We start from the raw sequence: 15,397 nt of genomic DNA, 5'->3' as shown, positions 1-15,397 counted from the left end.
GAGCAAAAGTACAAAAGGCTAGAAGGGTAAAGACATTTACATACACACTATATGTTCATATGTGTGTGTCTGGTACATACACATGTGTAGAACAAATCCTGAGAATCCACAGTGTGTGTGTGTGCAGAGTGAATGGATCAAGGTAGCAGTAGTGTCTTTATTTCGTATCTTGTCTAAGCTATTTCAAACGATGTTGCCTATAAATTGTTGAGTGACTCGGGGTCATATTGTGGACAGGCAGGAATTGAGAATGAGGGTGAGGGTATTTGAGAGCTCTGGCCAGGCATGACTACTACTGGCTGTCCAGCAGGCTGATGGCCTGTGGAAACAAACTGTCCCTGAACTGGTTGGCTTTAGTTTATATGCTTCTGAGCCTTCTGTTGGGTGGCAGCAGGAATAAACCCTTGGTTGGGTGGGGAATAAAACTGAGGTGTGGTTTGGGTGGGGAATAAAACTGTGAGGTGTGGTTTGGGTGAGGAATAAAACTGTGAGGTGTGGTTTGGGTGGGGAATAAAACTGTGAGGTGTGGTTTGGGTGGGGAATAAAACTGTGAGGTGTGGTTTGGGTGGGGAATAAAACACTGAGGTGTGGTTTGGGTGGGGAATAAAACACTGAGGTGTGGTTTGGGTGGGGTCCATTATGATCCTTTTGGAGAGAATGTTTGCCGACCAGCTCCAGTGATGGAAGTTCAGCTCCATTATTTGTTTGGCTGTCCTCACCACCCTTTACAGTGCAGAGCTTTGCAGTTCAGTTCTTGTACCCAGAGGTGAACACACCTTAATACACTGACCAACATAGCAACCGCTAAGAATAAAAATGTGTATGTTCTTCACACTAGGTCATGTACTATTTTTTTGGCAAAGGCACTACAGTATATATTTTGGAAAAAACTTTGATATTTTGGTTTATTAACTTTGGGACCATACCCAAAAATGAACTGCACTGGTATATGAACATCAATAAAGTATTATGTAAGGTACATTCGAACCACTGATAGAAATAATTGAATAACTAATGCATTTTTATAATAGATGTCATTTCGTTTGTCTCTTATGGGGGCTAATACTGCTTTGTCTGGAATCATCTGAAGTCCAGTTTGTACTGCTTCTTCAATCAACATATTAATGCTGTAAAAAAGTGTATTTCCTGCTAAAGGCCTTTAGCTTTGCAAAAAGGTTTAACTAGGCTGTATGCCAAAAACCCTCTTTGAGTACACTAGAAAGCAAAAGGCAATGGCACATAATTACAGCTTCATCAGACTGTAAGAAAATCTTCAGCTGAAAGATGAAAGAGTGACTGGACTGAGAGATCCAAACATCACCCTTAATGTCAGCATTTAAACTCATGACATTTAATTATTGGATAATGGCAAAGAAATTAGGTCATTTATTTGATTTTGTCAAAAACAGACTGTTTACTGAGAAGGACAAGCCTAAATACAACAAGACACAATCCATATTGGAATGACATTCCCCATTACAACTAGGCAGTGACTGCAACCCAATGGTTATGCAGAATTGATGTCTGGGAAAATTAAGGAAGGGTTAATTTACTTGAGATGTGAAGCCTGTGTTCTTTGTTGGGGGGGGGGGGGGGGGGTTAGGGGCACACTCCATGCATCTCTAGCCATACCACAAAATGCAGCCCTGTTACCATCTCACAAACATCTTCTCAAAACAGAATTACCCTTGAACCCGTGTGAGAACACACCGTGGGAGAACATACCTACCCTCAGTTTAAAAAAACAAATCTCCACTGTCATTGTTTTGCATGGACAAGATAAAATGGTAGCTGAAAAGAAAGCCATTTACATTCAAGCAAAGTGCAGCTAATTTGGCTCATTCACCATCATGCTTGGTTACTCTACTTTCAGCAGTACTTTACAAGTATTTGGGTTTCTGACATTAATTCTTCTTGTTATAGATGGCTAGCCCTTGAACCCATGAAAACACCAAAGCCTGGAGACCAAGACTAAGAACCTAAGTGGTTAGTTTGTCTTCATTTGGTTTTCACTTAGAATCTTTTCTCAGTCTTTTTTCTCTCTTCTGGGGGCAGGCACCTTGGAAAAACTAAATGCCACCACCATTATCACAATCACAGATATGAAACTACAAACTCTTTTTTGTTTCCCCTGATGTTTATACTGTTAAACCTAGTTAAAGCCGATTTTGAAAATTGCTATAATACATCCTAGTCTGATTAGCCATGGCCATCTTCATGTAGAGCAACAATTCATCTTTTAAGATTTTCAGAGACCAGTATGAGAGTGTGAGATATGTACTACAAAACTGAACACACCTGGTCCCTATGCACACCTGAGACCTAGTAACACTAACGAGTCACATGACATTTTGGAGGGAAAATGACAAGCAGTGCTCAATTTGGACATTTAGGGGTGTAGTCTCTTAGGGGTGTGGCCTCTTAAGGGTGTGTACCAAGGAGCGCTGTTCACGCAACATTAATTAAGTGCTGCTTGTTACAGACTGAGCTAAGTTGTTCTGTCATGCATGTCACCACCTTCTACCATTCGGTGGCAGCTACAGCGGAGACGTGCTTCTATAAGCTGCGTAAACGCCACCACTACACACAATAAACTTTTTTGTCTCAACAAAAGTTTGTGCTTCTTTTATTTTTTGAGCACCCTACTGTACCGTCAGCTCCTACATATTCAAAATGTAATCGAGTAATGTAGAGCAGCTGTCAAATACAGATAAAAGCCATTTATTCCCCGCCCGCAGTCCTGCTCCCGTTCCCTGCCCCCAGTCCCACTCCCCGCCCTGAGTCCCGCCCCCAGTCCTGCTCCCCGCCCCCAGTTTTGCTCCCCGCCGCCAGTCCTGCTCCCCGCCCCCAGTCACGCCCCCAGTCCCGCTCCCTGCCCCCAGTCAAGCCCCCAGTTCAGCTCCCCGCCCCCAGTCAAGCCCCCAGTCCTGCCCCAGTCCCGCCCCCAGTCCTGTTCCCCTTGGCGTCTCTTTACGATCCTGTGTCTGTGAGGAAGGATCAAAGAGGTAACACACGAGCAAGATTGAAGCGCTGTATACGAGGGAGTATTTTTACAAAACCACTTATTTAATCGCCTTTGTACTATTACAGCCTCTTGGGAGTAATGGCTAGACGCACTGCAGCTTGAAGCCGGGGCACTTTGAACACAGCTAAAAGGCGTGGAATTGAACTTTCATTACAGTGTTCAGGATGCTGTACAGTTGTGGATCTCCATTTTGATTTTTTTGGTTGCGTTATTGCAGTTGTGACAGGATGTTTTGGCATTGCGGAGGCACTGGCCGAGCCTCTTTCTCGATGTGCAATAAAAATGTGACATGGTCTCAGGCCACTTAACAGCATCTATAATGACAAGTCAGTTCCCAGTGAGCTTACAATTATGTCTTCGTTATTACCTACAACAGTAACTGATTATCCACTTTCCATCAGGCGTTCACTTAGAATCGATTTCAGACTTGTATGAGGCTCTCACTTGGAAACTAATGTTAAATAAGCTCTGGTTGTCATTTTTAATATGCTGCATGTCATTATTTTGCAAGTAAAAGGTATGGCACCGCATGTATGATTAATGTAGCCGCTTCCTTAGGTCACCTCACTTCCTTACTGAAAGTGAGGACCTTCTGAACTCACCGAGTATGAGAGACTACATCACCTCTGAGAGACAAAATCACAAGGAGATGAGGGGGAGAAAGGAGTGTGAGAAATGACTGAGAATAAGATGAGACTTCTCCCGTCTCCCCACTGGCTGCGAGCCTGCGATCGCTCCTGCAGGTTGCTCTCTGCTGCCAGGTCTGCACGGTGCAGCAGATGTCGCAGTAACGGCTCAGCGGGCGGGTTGGGCGGGTCGGGTGTGTGCGGGGTGGGGGGGGGCTTATTGTAGGCCGGGCACAAGCCAGCACAAACATACAAACACCCGCATGCACAGACGCGCTGGAAATAGCACTGGCCCTTCAAGATGTCAAGACATGTTCCCACCCCACCACAGACATCCATATGGGAAAGTGACCTAATATTCCGCACCCCCCCCACACACACACACACACACACACACACACATAGACCACATGGGGAGGCAGACACAACACCCAAGTAAACATACATTTAAATAGCCTCAGTTCAGCAAAGGGACAGCACTGATTGGACTCAGCCACAGTATTCAAGCACACACAAACACACAAATGAATAAACATGAACACACAAACACACACACACACACACACACACACACACACACACACGTGCACATGCTTTAGTTCTCCAGGTAATTATTTATGGTGCTCTATTGATTGTTTTGTGAATTATTATTAACGGTGCTCTATTGATTGTTTTTGTTATTATTAATGAATCTCAAAACAATTCATTTGTTGAGGACCAAGAACCACATGAGGATCAAGTTTACACAAAGACCAAGTCAAGACCAAGACTGCAGCCGAACAGTGTAAGTGTAACACAAAACAGTCGAGACTATAGCCATTACATAATGCATGTGGTCAGACACATGGCTGAGCCAATCACAACCTTTGGGTGATGCAGGGTAAAAGATACAGGCAGGAAAACCTACCACTATTGCGATGGCATGCAGCAGCTCATCGGCTGTGTTTGCTGAGGCCAGATGCCTTACAGACATGACTATATTTTGATGACTTGGAAACAGCAAATCTTCTGGGTCCAAAATGAAAATGCACAAACTGGTGGCAGTGGATTTTCTCTAAAGAACCTCCTCCACTTGCATAGGACGCCTTACAATCATCTATTTGTACCTTTGATTTAATGTTGATTTAATACTATTGATGACCTTACTTGTCATTCTCTCTGTGGATTTGTGAATGATGTGGACCATCACAACTGTAAAACCCTTTATTCAACCAGACCACTTATTTTGAATCATTAGTTTATGGTTTCATGTGAGGTATATTACATTTGCACCACTCTCAAAATTATGGTGCCTGAGCTTTGACACTCTACACTTTACACTGATGTATTAAGGCCATTATTTCTGAAAGACATTTATGAAAACTCTTATAAGAACACTTTTAAGAACTGGTAACAGTATTTCAAAGTGGAAACTGAACAAACCATTAATGTAGAATGTTATAATCACAAATACTCTTTGTGATTTGGTAGGGTTTAAGCAAATAAAAGCTATAGAATCAAAAACAATTTCTCTGAAAGCTGGGGCGGTTTGTTAATTAGGGCGATTGTTAATTAGGGCGGTTTGTTAATTAGGGTGGTTTGTTAATTAGGGCGATTGGGCGACGCACCACGAAAGGATGAAAAGGAAGTTTTTCTCTCACATTCTATAATTTAACTAGCTACGTCTGTTCTGGACAGTTTCTCTTGCGTCTGAATGCCATTGTCCAATCAATGTTGAGGTGCATTCCCTGTAGTATCGCCCCTTTTTCAGCGATTTTAGTCTGATGGTATGAAGGGAAAACATGGCTAGCAGGCTGTGAAGTAGCTAGTGCCCTGTTCTGTTAGCTAGTGCCCTGTTCTGTTAGCTAGTGCCCTGTTCTGTTAGCTAGTGCCCTGTTCTGTTAGCTAGTGCCCTGTTCTGTTAGCTAGTGCCCTGTTCTGTTAGCTAGTGCCCTGTTCTGTTAGCTAGTGCCCTGTTCTGCTTTCCCTGCATTCTGTTCTGTTCCATTTATATTCTAACACACAACACCTAAAATAAAATGCTGTCTGAGGAACACAGAAATTATTGTGGGTGGGAAAGATTCACTTTATTTAATTAATGGTAAATCTGGCCTCTCTCCATGTTTAAAGTTGTTTGTGAGGGCAAATTGAGAGATGACAATTTTTGTTGACCACAGTTAATTGTTCAGTCTTTGTAGAGCTTTAACCAAGATGATATTTACAAGATATATCGGTGCACAAATACTGTACAGTCTATAATGTACAGAGAAGTATATATTTATGATTATATTTTCATTGGTTAAGTCAGTTTTTATTTACCCACTGAAATGGTCACCTTGGATGTCATCACAACAATTGCCCCCCCCCTGAGATATTTGTCAGAGGCCGCCACTGTCTGAAAGTGTATAAAAAAAATATAAAATTTTTTATATAGCACTTTTCACAGACAAAGGCCACAAAGTGCTTTACATATAAACAATACATCCAAAATATATAAACCACACAATATATACAGTAAATAAAACAACACATAATTTACGAAGACAGAATGCATTTCTGTCTGGTCCATTTATCCAAATGCCTGTTTAAACAGGTAGGTCTTTAATTGCATTTTAAAAGATTCCACAGACACAGCCAATCTCAAAGACAGGGGCAGTGCATTCCACAGTTTGGAAGCAATGACCGCAAAAGCTCGATCTCCACGAGTCTTTAAGCGAGAACGTGAAACTGTCAGTGAATTCAAGTCACTCGATCTAAGAGAACGAGCTGGTACATATGGGTGAAGCAGATCAACCAAATAATTAGGGGCGTGGCCATGCAATGCTCTATAAGTAAGTGTTAATATTTTAAACTGGATCCTGTATTCAACAGGAAGCCAGTGTAAAGATATTAACAGAGGAGTGATATGCGAGCGTCTGTTAGATTTAGTAAGTAGTCTTGCTGCGGCGTTTTGAATCATCTGTAAACGGTCACGGGCTGATATTGTAAGTGAAGAGAAAAGAGCATTACAGTAATCAATGTGAGTTGAGATAAATGCATGCACAAGCATCTCCAGCTCTGAATCTGATACTACTCTTAAATGGAAGAAACAAGATCTTGACAGCTGTTTAACATGCGCGTCCAACAACAGCGACTGATCAAATACAACTCCCAAATTCCTCAGGTTTGAGTGGACAGCAGGGGACAGCGAGCCAAGATTTACCTTAATTAATGGAATAACCTTTTCAGGAGCAACAATCAAAACTTTAGTTTTTTCAGCATTAAGCTGCAGGAAGTTTTTTGTTGTCCATTCCCTGATGGCATCCACGCAGTCTATTAGCCTCTGCAAACTCTGGACCTCATTAGGTTTAAATGAAAAGTAGAGCTGGATATCATCAGCAAACAAATGATAAGCTACTTTAAAACTTTTTATAATTTGGCCCAAGGGCAACATATATAGAGAGAACAACAAGAGCCCCAAAACCAAACCCTGTGGAACCCCACAAGAAATAGGAGCAGACTGAGACACAAAATCAGCAATAGTCACAGAGAAGCTTCTATCAGTGAGATATGATGTAAACCAGGCAAGTGCTGTACCAGATATACCGACCAAATCACGTAACCTATTAATCAGAATTTGATGATACACGGTATCAAAAGCTGAACTAAGGTCAAGTAACACTAATACTGAGCACTCACCTGTAACTGGAACTGTACTGTAACATACTTTGTTCATATGTTATGCAATGGTTTGCACGATGTGCATTGGTTTCAGTGTACTGCAATTTAGAGCACAGTTGACTATTTTTTTATTACAGTTACCTGTTTATACACCACTTCCTGCAATTTGCAAAATATATGTAAAATGTTAAAATAGTTAACATTTTTGATGCTTTGAAAGGCTTTAAAAATTCACAGGTCTGATCACTTGATGATTCCATATCTGGGGTATAAATGTGTAGTCTGGACACACATTCAGAAACATGAAGCTAAGTAAACTAACTAGATCTGAACGGTTACTAGGCCCTTTTAAGCTAGTACCATTATATCCTTCCACTCCACTGTAGAGGTCCATACTCAGAATCCCCTCCATGTACAGGAGATCCACATGCCCTTAATGATCTAAGGCTTTGTTTTTTCTTTATGAGAGTAGAAGTCATAACCCACCCCACTGCCTCAGCAGTAATGTGTATTTGTATGAGGAGACTTCAGGTCTCTAGGATACCAAATGAGAGATGCCTGGAAGTGAATGACTGAGCAGCAGGTTACAGACCCCACCTGGGTATCTCCATCAAGACCAGAACATCGCAGAGAAAGTGTGAGTTCAACCAGGGCAGGAGTTGCACAGGTAGGAGGGCAGCACGGCTGCAAGAAACGCACAAACACCTTGGAAATTTCCCTAAAGCATGATGTGAGATCATGGCGTGTTTGCTGTAAGCACCTTGCAGAGACAAATTACAGTTTGGCTCCTGGAACTCACAACAAAGGGAATAAGATCAAAAGATATTTTTTGAAAGATGTAAGAGCATCTGGTTTTTGACCTTGTAACTATTGAAAGTATGAAATTAATTGCATATTCATTGATAGCCAAAAAATATTGCTGCTAAAGGCAATGGGAATGTGTAATGTCCATAGCTTCATCTTACCATTGGTCTTCTCTTGTATTTGTATGTTATATATAACTAGCCAGCTGCTAGTAATATGATTGGAGTGTTGCTCTGACGACTGGTCACAATCTGACATGGGTCATCTACTTAATGTAGCAGATTTTATATATTCTATACCTGAGGTCGGCAACCTTTGAGACATGGAGTGCCAACTTTAACGTGTCTAGTCAATGAGTGTGCCACTATCACATCAACAAATAACATTGGTAATTGTTAGCAGAGGGGAGGTGTAAATGGACATAAATTAAGTATTATATCGCGATTGATCGCCAAGTATAAACGCCTCCGCCGAGCAGAGCGTCGAGGAGCGATTTCGATTGGAGGATCGTGTTCTCTGTCTGAGATTTTTTATTATTTATTTTTTTTGCTGATGCTGGTCCAGCGTGGCGCGTGCCAGTGATTATGTCTCGGCGTGCCAACGGTGGCACGCGTGCCATAGGTTGCCGACCCCTGTTCTATACCATCAGACATCAGTCTTCTTTCTTAATATTTGTCCATGTTTGGGGCAATTACTTTCATACTTTTTCTTAGTCATCACTTTGAAAATGTTTCTGACACATGTCATGCTGTACCCCTTTGTGCAAAGCATTCAGCAATTCTGAAGTGCGTGTCAGTTCCAATTAATAGATAAATTCCTAGCAAAAAAGACCAAAAAACTTAAAAAATTAAAAAAAAAATAAAAAAATTAAATAAAATTACAGCTGTGCAAGTAAAATATTTCAAAATATTAAATGTGCTATTCATAAAGGGGGGCAAACAGCTCTTGCTACTCAAGTCTCCCCTGGGTACCTCCAATAGCCAATTAGAAGTAATTACATGGACAGTATGTCACACATGGCTAGTGGTTTCATTTTTCAGCTAATGATCACATTATTAACAGGTATCCCATGAGTCTAGGGCACAGACCTCTACAGGAGCCCAAGATTTAGTCAGGCGTGAATTGGGCAGCTAAAATAAGAGACTGCCTGCCAGCTGAGGTCTTCCACGGAGCGCGAGCAGAAGGCGGCACTCACAACACCTGCCACGCGGACCCATGAGTGGAATGCTGAATGTCGGTGCAAGGATGGAGTTAATCGGGGCCAAGCTACAACTGGTGCATTGGAGACCCATGGTCTGGCCCCAGTCTTAGAACTTACACCCCTCCCACAACCCCTGGGGGTGTAAAACCCCCTCCCACAACATGCAACGGGGGAACCAAAAGAGAACGAGGTTGGTAGAAGCCGACTGTCAATCACGCTCTCTACATCATCTGCCAACCTGAGCCACAGGATCAATATTTCTATCAAATGTTGTAATTGCCTGGTGTATGAACACTTTAAGCTTCTACGAGTGAGCAGACTCGGAGCAAATGGGGTCATAAAGAAAGGAAGATGATGGCTCCAGGTTTAAGTGTAAGGGAGGGAGGAGGGGCTGTTTTTTCGGTCCACAGTTCTTACAGGGTTTCAAAGTCTGAATGAACCTGTTCACTCTCCATGTATTAACTCCAGAGCACAAGTGCTCATTGTGCTTGTGAACCACAGTGCATTAGCAGTTTGCATGCAGCTATTGCAAAGCACTGGACAAAGCACTGGACACTGTCTTGGTAAACACTTTCTTCCCAGACTAGACAGCAACATTTCTGTGTTTCCCTTGCTACCCTGGATATTATCTCCTGGATTTCTGTCAGTAAAGAGAATGTTGATATTTATATTCTACTATGGTAATCAGGCATCCCCTGATCTATGCACCTTTTTCATCTTAACATATAAACTGTGGTCCTGTTCGTTATCCCTAGCTAGTCTTTTATTAAACTACACAGCACATTGTCAGTATTTTTGTGAAGCCTGTCAACTAACATCACATGCTCACTGCTTTCTGGATACCTCCAGAGACTGAATTACCAAGTAAACCTTGACCCCTGCTAAAGAAGCTTTTAATGGAACAGGAGGAAGTTTCTCCCCAGATAAGCCCATCCTGGAGCTCATGGGTCATGAGGAGCTGCGCGAGGACGAGTGTCACTGCTGAAGTGCCTCATCACGTTTCTCCAGTTCATCATCTTCATTAACCAACACTTCTAATATCTACCCACCTCAGCCCTCGCCTGTGGAGCAGGAAACAGATGAAATAGGAGGAGGGTTGTGTTTGGGGGTGTGTGTGAGTGAGCATGTTTACACGTGTGAGGTAGAGCGAGAGAGCAGAAGAAACTCTCCACACTGTACGTGGCTCCCATTGACCTCATTATAATCTACATGCTAAACCCAAAGCCTGCAGCATCAGACCTGATTGCACCTCCTGGAGACTCACACACCTCTGGAGAGTCACACACCTCTGGAGAGTCACACACCTCTGGAGAGTCACACACCTCTGGAGAGTGGCACACCTCTGGAGAGTGGCACACCTCTGGAGAGTGGCACACCTCTGGAGACTCGCACACCTCTGGAGAGTCGCACACCTCTGGAGAGTGGCACACCTCTGGAGACTCACACACCTCTGGAGAGTCACACACCTCTGGAGACTCACACACCTCTGGAGACTCACACACCTCTGGAGTGTCACACACCTCTGGAGACTCACACACCTCTGGAGAGTCACACATCTCTGGAGAGTCACACACCTCTGGAGACTCACACACCTCTGGAGAGTGGCACACCTCTGGAGACTCACACACCTCAGGAGTGTCACACACCTCTGGAGAGTGGCACACCTCTGGAGACTCACACACCTCTGGAGAGTCACACACCTCTGGAAAGGGGCACGCTCTGCTGGCGTGCTGGGAGTGCTGTCTGCACCCTGAGCTGGGGCCACGCCTGCCGTTTCAGTGAATGCACCTGACACGCTGCAGCGGCTGCCTGTCATCAGCCTGGTCTTCCTTGGGCTCTTCAAAAAGAGTAGGAGAGCATATAAAACCGAGAGATGTGGCTTTTTTTCAATGGACAACCATATTTCATCCAAGTGCACCTTAACCAGCCTTTATGCATTTGCCATTAAAACTCTAACTCGCAGGACTGCAATTACACCACTAACTGCAAACATCTATTGTCCTTGTAGCAAAATATTGTATAAATGCACTAGAGTTACAGCAGTTAAAATGCAAAGAACCAGAAATACATATATACATTCACATGTGAGCATGCCCAGATGATGTAGGTTTTCTCTCTGAAATATTTATCCTGAAACCTTGTGTATTCTACACCATACTAAATTTTTTATTACCGTATATCTCTCCATGTAAATATATGAGGAGTGCACAGACAATATAAAAAATAGCTTTTCTTTATGTATTTATATATATGCATGTGTATATCTGTAGAAGACACTAGGGAGTACCTGCACTGTACTGTGGTAAAATATGAAGAGATGTGCTATACAGGAGGTACAGGAAGTAAAGGGAATTGTACATATGTGTACGTATGTACATACACTATATAAACACACACACACACACACACACACACACACACACACACACACAACTACTGCAGGATGTAGACAGATAACAGAAAAACATAAGCAAGTAACAGAAAAACCAACTGGACGTAATGATTACAGATGTGACCCGAAAAACCCACGACTGTAAGAGGAAAGTAGAAGTATGTTTGTCCCAGTGGTTAGAGGAGCTCTTGGATCTATGATTCCTAATCAGAAACAGTGGCTTCTCCAGGAATTACACCATCCATCTCAGTTCGGACACAATCCATGGACTTCTTTAACTAAAGAAAGACAGTACTGGGGACCTTGTGTGGACATCTTAGACCAGAACGGTTCTGAAGGGTCAAACATCTGTCCTGGAGGACCATAACACTGATGTTTTACCCAATCAAGCACAACCAACTTAACTCATTAAGAGCAACATAATTGGCCGATAAGTGATCTGAAGTATGCTTGAATAGCAAAACCACTTTGCAGTGCTGTGCAGTGGTCCCCAGGGGGCACGTTTCCAGTGACATACTCTCTCCATTACACACTTCTCCACTCTTGCTGCTATTACTGAAAATAACCATTTTCCAATTAGGCTGGGAGTACTCCTCAACCCTGACACCCTGCCACTCCCAACACCTCCCGCGGTCCTCTGACAAAGTTCTCTGCCTGTCCGCCACTAAGCTGCCTCAGCTCCAGGAGAGGAGGAAGGTTACCTGGCCTTGGGCATTGTAGGCTTGGGGTGGCACACACATCCAATGACATTTAGTACTGCTGGCATTCTTGTCATTGCTCACAATAAATGTCACAGATGACAGTGCTGAATCACATATGGCTGCTTTCATGTGACAGTACTTTGTCCGTCCACAGGAGATCTGGCCCTGCTCCAAACGCACATGGGTCAGTGACGATGGGTGAAATCAGAGCAGACAGGATGAGTGATGTATATTTGAAAGGAGTAAACACAAACACACAAACACATGCATGCAGTACAGACTTCTAATGCCACCATTAGATTTGTTGCTTTAGTAAATGAATAATGATCATATATAATTATTTTTCAGCATTTTTGTTAAGATACATGCAGAAAATACAGCAAATTTGTTCACTTAAAAATATCAGGATAAAATGCCTTCTACAAGCAAAAGTCAGTATTTAGTGTGACCTCCAGTGGCACTACACACATCTTGGACTCTTTTAGGGAGGTCGTCGTGAAATTTTCTGAAGTAATCTTCTGGAACTGTCCCATTCAGGTTCCACTCCACTTAGGTCTGAGAGAGCAAGGTATAACAGGAGGTCACACTAAATACTTGTCACTGTAGCCCAAATAAGTTTTTTTTAGATTGTAATACTGTATTTTTTTGTTTGTATTAGAATAAAAAAGACTACCATTTGTGAGTGATTATTTAGCAAATGACTAATATACCTGTATGTCATGTTTGACAATTCCCCGTTGTCATTTCCTTGTTTTAATTTTCCATATGCTTTGTTGTTTTAGTTTCTGTTTCCACACCCCCTCGTCTCTCATCCAGTGGTTAATTGTACCCATCTGTGTCTCATCTGTATCACTCCTCCTTCTCACTCCTCATCAGTGTTGTCTTCTCCCTCCCCACCATATCCTCACTTCCACCCCCCCCCCCCCCCCCCCCCCCAATACAAACATATCAGACAAGACAGGAGCAAATAGCTCAAACTGAATTTCATTTCACCACACAAGTCCAGCATTTTGCTCCAGTGCCATGAGCAAGTTCACATATTCTCATGTTTAAACGTTCTGCCAACGTGGCACCATTGACCTGGTATACCTGGAACATTTGAGTCCTCTGTGAAACCATCTCTACTCAACTCAGCTTCCTCAACATACACGTCTTCCACTTAATGATGAAATGAGGTAAGACAATGCAGTCAGCAGACTATCAAGAGATTTTCCTATGTCGAATCTAGCCCGACATCCCAGGTGATGCAGCATCACCTGCACACACAACTGCTAGGGAATCGGTTCTTTATTGAGAAACGTCAGTCATTTTTTCAAGCTATCCAGGAACACGCTGGGCATGACTGACATGTGAAGCAAGGTTTCAAGCAGTGCTTGTGTGTTCAACAAATGCCCCCCCTGTGTGGTAGGTCACCGGGCAGGTGGTAACACAGCCACACAGTTCATTAGGTACAGTTTGCTTGAATAAGTCACCTTACACAAAGGCTTACATTTGTTCTTTATTATATGTGCTCATTAGGAGATGTAGATTGAGCAGAACTAACAATCAAAGAAAGTCATTGTAGCCACTAGGACTACATTTAGCTTCAAAGTAAATTTTGATGTTATGGGTGTGTGGACATGGTGCTGTAGACATGTGGACATGGTGCTGTGCTGGGACTATGTGATCTGAGAACTGAAATAGGCTTTGTTTCAATAAAAGTGCCTGAGAAAGAGCAAGGAGGCCAGTCCAGTGCTCTCTCTCACCCCCCTCACTCACCCCTCTCTTTCACCCCTCTCCCTCACCCCTCTCTCTCTTAACTCTCCTACTTTATTATTATTATTATCTGTGAACACTCTGACTAGAGACATTCAAGGGCCTTGGTAATGGAGAGGTATGGAGCAATAACTCATCCTCTCTCTTTCATTATTCCTCTCTCTCTCTCTCTCTCTCTCTCTATTATTTCTTTGCTCAAGAACCAGACAACGAGAGACATCAATGCTGGCTCCTGTTGTTTCAAAATTTAAAGCAGTTTTCAATTGCCTGCACCATTTACTTGAAACCGTTTGGAAATAGCTGGCATCGTTCACTGGCAAACCGGGAGAAGCTCCTTTTGAAACAGACCAAGCTGTGTGGCAAAAAAGAAGAGGAAGAAGAGAGAGAGAGACCTGCTGACAGTAAAGAAGAGGAAGAAGAGAGAGAGAGAGACCTGCTGACAGTAAAGAAGAGGAAGAAGAGAGAGAGACATGCTGACAGTAAAAAAGTTCACCTCCTGCACACTTTGAGAGACCCTGTCAGCTTAGCGCTTGTGCTAGCTGCTACGACTGAGCTGGTGTTCTTCCAGCAGTCTCCTTCCTTCACAGCTCACATCATCATTCAGGCCCTCGTGATTAATGGTGGGTCACCACAGCCATCACAGCACCCGCGCTTCTTAGTCAGCCATAATTCTGCACCCCCCAAGTGAAAATGAAGCCATGTCCTTGGATATGAAGAACCGACACAGGCTTCACACAGGAAATTGTACATGCTATATTGTAGACTTGCAATAATTATTTTGTCATAAAACAATACAGTAACTATTACACAACAAAGCTTGAACTATGCTTAGTAAATATACTCAGATATATGAATGTAACTGAATTTCCCACTCGTGGGATCAATAAAGTTTGTCATTATATACTCAGATATAAATATACTCAGATATACCATATAGTTCAGTAATAACACATCACCTCTTTTATTAGAAGGTTCTACCTTGTACATACACTCATTGGCCAGTTCAAATAGATTCAATAAATATAGAGTTTACAGACTGTATCAAACCTATCTGCAGTCCTTTTTTTGTTCTATGAGTAATCTCAGTAAATCTGACTTTTAAATTATAGGAGAGCTTGCTACCTGACAGGAAAGAGGGTTACCTGGTTGGAGTTTCCTAAATAATGACTGCCCACAAAAACAGCAGCCACACATCACTTACTCTATCATGCGTCACAGGCAGGTGAAGGTTTTTGCACTGGTATGAAGTGTTGT

At 42.7% G+C, this 15,397-nt stretch overlaps 1 protein-coding gene across 2 annotated transcripts in view; it reads right to left on the bottom strand.

The window, feature by feature from the left end:
- Positions 1-15,397, bottom strand: part of plpp4 (phospholipid phosphatase 4) — a 74,172-nt gene that overhangs the window by 47,164 nt on the left and 11,611 nt on the right. The window lies entirely within an intron of this gene.

Source organism: Brachyhypopomus gauderio, chromosome 15 (genome assembly GCF_052324685.1).
Source record: "Brachyhypopomus gauderio isolate BG-103 chromosome 15, BGAUD_0.2, whole genome shotgun sequence".
Classification (NCBI taxonomy): Eukaryota; Metazoa; Chordata; class Actinopteri; order Gymnotiformes; family Hypopomidae; genus Brachyhypopomus; species Brachyhypopomus gauderio.
Note: the sequence above shows the minus strand (reverse complement) of the source record. Positions and strands in the feature narration are given on the sequence as shown.